Raw genomic sequence first — 9663 nt, forward strand, 5'->3', positions numbered from 1 at the left:
TCTCGGCTTATGAAGTTTCTGATGTTGACGGGGTAGGGTAGAGTTCAGCTCTGTTTGTGAAGACCGTGACCAGGTCATTCCCAGACAGACACAGGATGTGACAGGGTGTGTTTGCCCAGGCCAGACAAGGCCCTGTGAGTCTCTCTCTCTCCCTCCATAGCTATCTCTCTCTCTTTTCAGTAGTACTGGCTGTGTAACTTGGCGTGTTGTCTCCCCAAAGATTACAATGTCCCACATAAAGGTTCAGCTGTAACATGGTACTTTTACTCATCACAGTACTCCCTGTATACGATCTCTAGAATATAATGAATGAGTGATGACACTGTCGAATAACTGACACAGTTCTTTCTGCTCAGTAATGACACTAGTATCACTGACACAGTTCTCTCTGCTCAGTAATGATACTGTGGAATAACTGACACAGTTCTCTCTGCTCAGTAAGGATACTGTGGAATAACTGACACAGTTCTCTCTGCTCAGTAATGATACTGTGGAATAACTGACACAGTTCTTTCTGCTCAGTAATGACACTAGTATCACTGACACAGTTCTCTCTGCTCAGTAATGACACTAGTATCACTGACACAGTTCTCTCTGCTCAGTAATGACACTAGTATCACTGACACAGTTCTCTCTGCTCAGTAATGACACTAGTATCACTGACACAGTTCTCTCTGCTCAGTAATGACACTAGTATCACTGACACAGTTCTCTCTGCTCAGTAATGACACTAGTATCACTGACACAGTTCTCTCTGCTCAGTAATGACACTAGTATCACTGACACAGTTCTCTCTGCTCAGTAATGACACTAGTATCACTGACACAGTTATCTCTGCTCAGTAATGACACTAGTATCACTGACACAGTTCTCTCTGCTCAGTAATGACACTAGTATCACTGACACAGTTCTCTCTGCTCAGTAATGACACTAGTATCACTGACACAGTTCTCTCTGCTCAGTAATGACACTAGTATCACTGACACAGTTCTCTCTGCTCAGTAATGATACTGTGGAATAACTGACACAGTTCTCTCTGCTCAGTAAGGATACTGTGGAATAACTGACACAGTTCTCTCTGCTCAGTAATGATACTGTGGAATAACTGACACAGTTCTCTCTGCTCAGTAAGGATACTGTGGAATAACTGACACAGTTCTCTCTGCTCAGTAATGATACTGTGGAATAACTGACACAGTTCTCTCTGCTCAGTAATGATACTGTGGAATAACTGACACAGTTCTCTCTGCTCAGAAAGGATACTGTGGAATAACTGACACAGTTCTCTCTGCTCAGTAATGATACTGTGGAATAACTGACACAGTTCTCTCTGCTCAGTAATGATACTGTGGAATAACTGACACAGTTCTCTGCTCAGTAAGGATACTGTGGAATAACTGACACAGTTCTCTCTGCTCAGTAATGATACTGTGGAATAACTGACACAGTTCTCTCTGCTCAGTAATGATACTGTGGAATAACTGACACAGTTCTCTGCTCAGTAAGGATACTGTGGAATAACTGACACAGTTCTCTGCTCAGTAATGATACTGTGGAATAACTGACACAGTTCTCTGCTCAGTAAGGATACTGTAGAATAACTGACACAGTTCTCTCTGCTCAGTAATGATACTGTGGAATAACTGACACAGTTCTCTCTGCTCAGTAAGGATACTGTAGAATAACTGACACAGTTCTCTCTGCTCAGTAATGATACTGTGGAATAACTGACACAGTTCTCTCTGCTCAGTAAGGATACTGTGGAATAACTGACACAGTTCTCTCTGCTCAGTAAGGATACTGTAGAATAACTGACACAGTTCTCTCTGCTCAGTAAGGATACTGTAGAATAACTGACACAGTTCTCTCTGCTCAGTAAGGATACTGTAGAATAACTGACACAGTTCTCTCTGCTCAGTAATGATACTAGTATCACTGACACAGTTCTCTCTGCTCAGTAATGATACTGTGGAATAACTGACACAGTTCTCTCTGCTCAGTAAGGATACTGTAGAATAACTGACACAGTTCTCTGCTCAGTAAGGATACTGTAGAATAACTGACACAGTTCTCTGCTCAGTAAGGATACTGTAGAATAACTGACACAGTTCTCTCTGCTCAGTAATGATACTAGTATCACTGACACAGTTCTCTCTGCTCAGTAAGGATACTGTGGAATAACTGACACAGTTCTCTCTGCTCAGTAATGATACTGTGGAATAACTGACACAGTTCTCTCTGCTCAGTAAGGATACTGTGGAATAACTGACACAGTTCTCTCTGCTCAGTAATGATACTGTAGAATAACTGACACAGTTTTCTCTGCTCAGTAATGACACTAGTATCACTGACACAGTTTTCTCTGCTCAGTAATGATACTGTGGAATAACTGACACAGTTCTCTGCTCAGTAATGATACTGTGGAATAACTGACACAGTTTTCTCTGCTCAGTAATGATACTGTGGAATAACTGACACAGTTCTCTCTGCTCAGTAATGACACTAGTATCACTGACACAGTTCTCTCTGCTCAGTAATGATACTGTGGAATAACTGACACAGTTTTCTCTGCTCAGTAATCATACTGTGGAATAACTGACACAGTTCTCTCTGCTCAGTAATGACACTAGTATCACTGACACAGTTCTCTCTGCTCAGTAAGGATACTGTGGAATAACTGACACAGTTCTCTCTGCTCAGTAATGATAATAGTATCACTGACACAGTTATCTCTGCTCAGTAAGGATACTGTGGAATAACTGACACAGTTCTCTCTGCTCAGTAATGATACTGTGGAATAACTGACACAGTTCTCTCTGCTCAGTAAGGATACTGTAGAATAACTGACACAGTTCTCTCTGCTCAGTAAGGATACTGTGGAATAACTGACACAGTTCTCTCTGCTCAGTAATGATACTAGTATCACTGACACAGTTCTCTCTGCTCAGTAATGATACTGTGGAATAATGGACACAGTTCTCTGCTCAGTAAGGATACTGTGGAATAACTGACACAGTTCTCTCTGCTCAGTAATGATACTGTAGAATAACTGACACAGTTTTCTCTGCTCAGTAATGATACTAGTATCACTGACACAGTTCTCTCTGCTCAGTAATGATACTGTGGAATAACTGACACAGTTCTCTCTGCTCAGTAAGGATACTGTGGAATAACTGACACAGTTCTCTCTGCTCAGTAATGACACTAGTATCACTGACACAGTTTTCTCTGCTCAGTAATGACACTGTGGAATAACTGACACAGTTTTCTCTGCTCAGTAATGATACTGTGGAATAACTGACACAGTTTTCTCTGCTCAGTAATGATACTGTGGAATAACTGACACAGTTCTCTGCTCAGTAATGACACTAGTATCACTGACACAGTTCTCTCTGCTCAGTAATGATACTGTGGAATAACTGACACAGTTTTCTCTGCTCAGTAATGATACTGTGGAATAACTGACACAGTTCTCTCTGCTCAGTAATGACACTAGTATCACTGACACAGTTCTCTCTGCTCAGTAATGATACTGTGGAATAACTGACACAGTTCTCTGCTCAGTAATGACACTAGTATCACTGACACAGTTCTCTCTGCTCAGTAATGATACTGTGGAATAACTGACACAGTTCTCTGCTCAGTAATGACACTAGTATCACTGACACAGTTCTCTCTGCTCAGTAATGATACTGTGGAATAACTGACACAGTTTTCTCTGCTCAGTAATGATACTGTGGAATAACTGACACAGTTCTCTCTGCTCAGTAATGACACTAGTATCACTGACACAGTTCTCTGCTCAGTAATGATACTGTGGAATAACTGACACAGTTCTCTCTGCTCAGTAATGACACTAGTATCACTGACACAGTTCTCTCTGCTCAGTAATGATACTGTGGAATAACTGACACAGTTCTCTCTGCTCAGTAATGATACTAGTATCACTGACACAGTTCTCTCTGCTCAGTAATGATACTGTGGAATAACTGACACAGTTCTCTCTGCTCAGTAAGGATACTGTGGAATTTTACACACCAGACTTTCACAACTCCGCTCCCCAGAATATGAGAACTTTCCAAAAGTTCAGCTTGTTGACAACCGAGGGGGCATCCGCTCAGAGATGCCATGGCTGTGTTAACGGCTGCCCTCACCCATCAGCCTCTGCTCCAGCCCACCCGCTCAGCGCCAGGGGTCACCCCACGCCCCCAGAGCTGTGGTGGGGGGCCCTGCTCTCATTATCCTGTTAACTGGACATTTATCTGACAAGAAGAAGGAGGCAGCACCCCAACCATCGTTAAAGATTAATAGAAAGGTCTGGAATAATAAATAAAAAAACAGGGAGAAGAAGAGTATAAAAAAGCTGGGGCCTTAACCAGTCTCTCTTTAATGTGTGTGATAGGTCTGACAGGATTATTAATCAGGAACTAAAAAATGCAGACCTTTGCTCTCGGCTGCCTCACTTAGAGTCTTTATACTGCCATTACATAGCAACCGAGGGTCGGGAGGTCTGCCACAGGTTCTTCAGGGTTTTGAATAACAATGAGCCGGGCCCAATTATAAAATCACTGAGAGACACTGCGGAGAAGAGGGAGGGTGGTTAGAGAGAGGAGGGAGGGGCGGGAGGGAGGGGATGGAGGGGAGGGAGGGGGCAGGGAGGGAGGGAGGGAGGGAAGGGGGAACCTGCTGGACCAGAGGAGGGAGAAAGGGAGAGAAGAAGTGAGGCTGTTTCATCACTTTTCTTCTCCTCGGCTATTAATAAGATTTATAAATCAGTGGCGGCATTAATTTTAATAGAGGGCTGTGGAAAACAGTCAAGGTCCCTGAAGATAGCTTCACCTCATTTGAAATTCCATTTGCATAAAAGATTCACGTAACATAGGCAGATTTGAGGGGGAATTTATTTTTTATTTTAATTTTTTTATCATGTGTTCATCTATTAATAATGGACTCCTTTTTATATTCCTGAATCTGACACGAGTGATTTGAAATATAAATCCGTTTCTGTCCATATCAAGCATCTCCTTTTCGTTTTGTACGATAGCTCTCTGTATACACTATCTGGAGTGAGTGACTGAGTGAGGGAGTGTGCATTGGACAGTGAACAGTACACACTATCATTGGCCACCTGGTGGCTCTGTGCCTCCTGAGAACAAAGGAAAATGTCCCTTTCTAATGATCACCAGTTAGAGATGTAGTTTAGTCTGGTCAGGTGTAACAACAGCCTCTCTACTGCTAACACACAACACACCTGTTAGAGATGTAGTTTAGCCTGGTCAGGTGTAACAACAGCCTCTCTCTACTGCTAACACACAACACACCTGTTAGAGATGTAGTTTAGCCTGGTCAGGTGTAACAACAGCCTCTCTACTGCTACCACACAACACACCTGTTAGAGATGTAGCTTAGCCTGGTCAAGTGTAACAACAGCCTCTCTACTGCTAACAGTAACACACCTGTTAGACCTGAACAGGCTAAACTACACTCTATCAACAGCCTCTACTGCTACCAGTTAGATGTAGTTTAGCCTGGTCAGGTGTAACAACAGCCTCTCTACTGCTACCACACAACACACCTGTTAGAGATGTAGCTTAGCCTGGTCAAGTGTAACAACAGCCTCTCTACTGCTAACACACAACACACCTGTTAGACCTGAACAGGCTAAACTACATCTCTATCAACAGCCTCTCTACTGCTACCACACAACACATCTGTTAGAGATGTAGTTTAGCCTGGTCAAGTGTAACAACAGCCTCTCTACTGCTAACACACAACACACCTGTTAGACCTGAACAGGCTAAACACATCATCAGCCCTCTACTGCTACCACACAACACATCTGTTAGAGATGTAGTTTAGCCTGGTCAGGTGTAACAACAGCCTCTCTACTGCTAACACACAACACATCTGTTAGAGATGTAGTTTAGCCTGGTCAGGTGTAACAACAGCCTCTCTACTGCTAACACACAACACACCTGTTAGAGATGTAGTTTAGTCTGGTCAGGTGTAACAACAGCCTCTCTACTGCTAACACACAACACACCTGTTAGACCTGAACAGGCTAAACTACATCTCTATTAACAGCCTCTCTCTACTGCTAACACACAACACACCTGTTTGAGATGTAGCTTAGCCTGGTCAGGTGTAACAACAGCCTCTCTCTACTGCTAATACACAACACACCTGTTAGAGATGTAGCTTAGCCTGGTCAGGTCTATCAACAGCCTCTCTCTACTGCTAACACACAACACACCTCTTAGAGATGTAGCTTAGCCTGGTCAGGTGTAACAACAGCCTCTCTACTGCTAACACACAACACACCTCTTAGAGATGTAGCTTAGCCTGGTCAGGTCTATCAACAGCCTCTCTCTACTGCTAACACACAACACACCTCTTAGAGATGTAGCTTAGCCTGGTCATGTGTAACAACAGCCTCTCTACTGCTAACACACAACACACCTCTTAGAGATGTAGCTTAGCCTGGTCAGGTGTAACAACAGCCTCTCTACTGTTAACACACAACACACCTCTTAGAGATGTAGCTTAGCCTGGTCAGGTGTAACAACAGCCTCTCTACTGCTAACACACAACACATCTGTTAGAGATGTAGCTTAGCCTGGTCAGGTGTAACAACAGCCTCTCTACTGCTAACACACAACACATCTGTTAGAGATGTAGCTTAGCCTGGTCAGGTGTAACAACAGCCTCTCTACTGCTAACACACAAACACACCTGTTAGAGATGTAGCTTAGCCTGGTCAGGTGTAACAACAGCCTCTGTACTGCTAACACACAACACATCTGTTAGAGATGTAGCTTAGCCTGGTCAGGTGTAACAACAGCCTCTCTACTGCTAACACACAAACACACCTGTTAGAGATGTAGTTTAGCCTGGTCAGGTGTAACAACAGCCTCTCTACTGCTAACACACAACACATCTGTTAGAGATGTAGCTTAGCCTGGTCAGGTGTAACAACAGCCTCTTACTGCTAACACACAAACACACCTGTTAGAGATGTTTTATGGTCAGGTGTAACAACAGCCTCTCTACTGCTAACACACAACACATCTGTTAGAGATGTAGCTTAGCCTGTAGGTATTCTACTGCTAACACACAACACATCTGTTAGAGATGTGCTTAGCCTGGTCAGGTGTAAAACAGCCTTTACTGCTAACCACAACACACCTGTTAGAGATGTAGTTTAGCTGGTTGTAACAACAGCCTCTCTACTGCTAACACACAACACATCTGTTAGAGATGTAGTTTAGCCTGGTCAGGTGTAACAACAGCCTCTCTACTGCTAACACACAACACATCTGTTAGATATGTAGTTTAGCCTGGTCAGGCTAACAACAGCCTCTCTACTGCTAACACACAACACACCTGTTAAGATGTAGTTTAGTCTGGTCAGGTGAACAACAGCCTTCTACTGCTAGATGTAACACACCTGTTAGTCTGGTCAGGCTAAACTACATCTCTATTAACAGCCTCTACTGCTAACACACAACACACCTGTTTGAGATGTAGCTTAGCCTGGTCAGGTGTAACAACAGCCTCTCTCTACTGCTAATACACAACACACCTGTTAGAGATGTAGCTTAGCCTGGTCAGGTCTATCAACAGCCTCTCTCTACTGCTAACACACAACACACCTCTTAGAGATGTAGCTTAGCCTGGTCAGGTCTATCAACAGCCTCTCTCTACTGCTAACACACAACACACCTCTTAGAGATGTAGCTTAGCCTGGTCATGTGTAACAACAGCCTCTCTACTACTAACACACAACACACCTCTTAGAGATGTAGCTTAGCCTGGTCAGGTGTAACAACAGCCTCTCTACTGTTAACACACAACACACCTCTTAGAGATGTAGCTTAGCCTGGTCAGGTGTAACAACAGCCTCTCTACTGCTACCACACAACACATCTGTTAGAGATGTAGCTTAGCCTGGTCAGGTGTAACAACAGCCTCTCTACTGCTAACACACAACACATCTGTTAGAGATGAACAGGCCTGGTCAGGTGTAACAACAGCCTCTCTACTGCTAACACACAAACACACCTGTTAGAGATGTAGCTTAGCCTGGTCAGGTGTAACAACAGCCTCTCTACTGCTAACACACAACACATCTGTTAGAGATGTAGCTTAGCCTGGTCAGGTGTAACAACAGCCTCTCTACTGCTAACACACAACACACCTGTTAGAGATGTAGTTTAGCCTGGTCAGGTGTAACAACAGCCTCTCTACTGCTAACACACAACACATCTGTTAGAGATGTAGCTTAGCCTGGTCAGGTGTAACAACAGCCTCTCTACTGCTAACACACAAACACACCTGTTAGAGATGTAGTTTAGCCTGGTCAGGTGTAACAACAGCCTCTCTACTGCTAACACACAACACATCTGTTAGAGATGTAGCTTAGCCTGGTCAGGTGTAACAACAGCCTCTCTACTGCTAACACACAACACATCTGTTAGAGATGTAGCTTAGCCTGGTCAGGTGTAACAACAGCCTCTCTACTGCTAACACACAACACACCTGTTAGAGATGTAGCTTAGCCTGGTCAGGTGTAACAACAGCCTCTCTACTGCTAACACACAAACACACACACCATTACGTCACTGACACACAACTACCACGTCAATCATCCTTCGGATTGACTCACTGTTGCTGTCTACGGAGCTTTTTGATTTCATGCGACTCCATCTCTTGGCTGACTGAACTGAGTATAATGTAAGGCTGTATGATGTTTTGATGAAAGGGATGTTTGATAGGTCGTTCGACACATCCACAGATCTTATTTACCCTCTCTTACCTCTCCTGTCCATCTAACACACCCGACATGTATATCCTGCTGGCTGAGGACAGCATACATGCACCCTGTGTGATCAAAGAGCTGTGCTGGAATAGACGAGATGCCTGCAGATCTGTCTGTGTTCGGATGGTTTGTAGTGCCGTGTTGAAAGAGGAGCCATGTTTTGCTTCCTGCTGATGTACATTGATTGTTAGAGGGAGACGCCGGCCTATAAGGACAATGATAAGACTCTCTCTTTAATAGATCTGACCTAAAAGGTTACAACCTACTGTCACCCAGGCCTTTATCCGTCTGTCTCTATTGGCAGTATTGATGCAGGTCTTTGAACACTAGTCCTGTACACACACACACACACACACACACACACACACACACACACACACACACACACACACACACACACACACACACACACACACTCACTCACTCACTCACTCACTCACTCACTCACTCACTCACTCACTCACCACCACTCACCACTCACTCACTCACTCACCACCACCACTCACTCACTCACTCACCACTCACTCACTCACTCACTCACTCACTCACCACCACTCACTCACCACTCACTCACTCACTCACCACCACTCACCACCACCACTCACTCACTCACTCACTCACTCACTCACTCACTCACTCACTCACTCACACACACACTCACGGGCACAATCATTGATCATTTCTCGATTTCCAACCATTCAGTTAGATTCGATCAGTGGACAGAAGTATGTTTTCTGTTTGTTACCGTGTCTCCAGAAAGGATTCAAACCCCTTTGACTTTTCCCACGTGTTTTTTTGTTTACAGCCTGAATTAAAAATGGATTCAAATGAGATGTTTTGTTTGT

Source organism: Oncorhynchus gorbuscha, linkage group LG05 (genome assembly GCF_021184085.1).
Source record: "Oncorhynchus gorbuscha isolate QuinsamMale2020 ecotype Even-year linkage group LG05, OgorEven_v1.0, whole genome shotgun sequence".
NCBI lineage: Eukaryota > Metazoa > Chordata > Actinopteri > Salmoniformes > Salmonidae > Oncorhynchus > Oncorhynchus gorbuscha.